The sequence below is a fragment of the Carcharhinus amblyrhynchos genome, chromosome 2 (genome assembly GCF_965287045.1).
Source record: "Carcharhinus amblyrhynchos chromosome 2, sCarAmb.v2.hapA, whole genome shotgun sequence".
In the NCBI taxonomy this organism is placed as follows: Eukaryota; Metazoa; Chordata; class Chondrichthyes; order Carcharhiniformes; family Carcharhinidae; genus Carcharhinus; species Carcharhinus amblyrhynchos.
Genome location: NC_137325.1, coordinates 22113376 through 22115322, shown reverse-complemented (window position 1 = coordinate 22115322; position 1947 = coordinate 22113376).

Here is a 1947-nt window from a genome sequence, read left to right as displayed (position 1 = left end):
CCCCAACAGGCATCGGAGGGTGGCAACTAGGGGATTTTCACTGTAACTTCATTGTGGCGTAAGCCTACTTGTGACACTAATAAATAAACTAAAAATAAGTTCATGAGTGTTCTGCACATTGTTTTTAAAGTGTAATTGTAAGTACTTTAAAGTTTCAACACTCAAAGTTGATGTTCCTTTTTAAAAATGATTACAGGATTAGTCGTCAGAAGATGAGCAAATGTTACCCAGCAATGCAATTGACCCCGCAAGATTTGAGGACTCCTGAACTTGAATGGAAAACATTTCTCTGCAATGATAGTACGAACCCAGGTACTTAAGCTAAATAATAAACTGTGTCTTTTTCAAGTCTGAGTATTTTCAAAATAAATGATATAGTTAGGAAGATCATTTAACATTTTTGCAATACAATTTGTGTGTTTCCTTTAAAAGCTAAACTTTATCTGGATGTTGTCTATATCTGTATTGTGCTCAGTTAATCTGCCCTCAGAGGTAGTTTGGAATGATGGTTTTGAGCTTCCAGAATTCCTTAGATTCTAGAGTAATTCATGTGGATTGGAAGATAAATGTGGCTCTGCTATTCATGGAGAAGGGATAAAATAGGGATCAAGAAGCTGGCCTGTCAGCAATAGTTGGGAAAATGCTTGAATCTGTTATTAGGATTGTGATAACAGGGCATTTGGAAAATCGTGATATGTTTGGGCAGAGCCAAGGAAGATTTATGAAAGGGAAATTATCTTTGACAAGTCTGTTATAGAGTATTCTGAAGTTATCACTTAGTAGCCTGGATAAAGAGGAACCAGAGGTTACTTAAAGCGGAATTTTCCCATCCTGTCCACCACGGGTTCAATTTCACCTTGGGAGACTGTGAAGTGTTTGCACATTCTTCTCTTGTCCGTATGGGTTTCCTTCGGATGCTCCGGTTTCCTCACACACTCCAAAGGTACGGTTAGATTAATTGACCATGATAACTTGCCTCTCAGTGTCAGGGACATCAGCAGGCTAAATACTTGAGGTAATGGAGATAAGGCCTGGGTGAGATTGTTGTAGGGATTCTATGCTTTCTGACCTGATGTCAGGACACCTGATGATTTTGAGAGATTTTCCACACACTCTCTAAGAGCCAGGCAGTCAGTGCCGTTGGATTTGACACTGTAGCTGGACTTATCCAATACAAGAGGCAATTGATTGTACACAGAGAGTCCTCATTTACAGTTGCGGTTACAATCCTGAAATTCACAAATTTAAGTGAAACAACTTTCAGCGAATCAAAGATTCCCATAGGAATGAATGTTAAAGCCAGAGTTAGATTTCCTGGGTGAGGAATATGTGAAGGAACCTATTGTGTATCATTCATATGCAGCATTGTGCATTCCAGCTGAGATTACTTGCAAAATGTAATGGAATATAAAAGAAATACAATATTCTACAGTGCAAAATGTTTAAGAGATTTACTGTATGCTCATTTACATAACAATGGGCCTCAACTTCCTCAGAGTGGCAATTAGCATCGGACTATCACTCCATACCTGCTTACCTGCACTAAATTTCTTCACCGCCTGTCTCACCCAAACCTCCTGACTCAGGCCGTGTGAGATCCAGGCAATGCTGTGGGTTCCTTGGTCCAGAGACAGAGTCCAAACGAATCGCAGTGAGGGAGAACACCCTCCCACCCCTTTTTTTTACAGCACTAAGTGTCCTGAGTAGTTAGTGTGTGGACAATTGCTGGGTAAACTCTTACCTGGGAACTTGCGAGAGTGATTGCCCAATGTATCTTTGGGGTAACCCCACCCCCCCAAATCCAGGGAGCCAGGAAGTAATGGACCAGTGCTTTTAGATTGGTCACCCTCCATCTAGAGACAGAAGTTGATTGGTGCAGGTAGCAGCTGAAGTCCTGACTGCTTGCACCAACCAACCTCTGCCACCAGATGGGGCCTAGCACTTCAG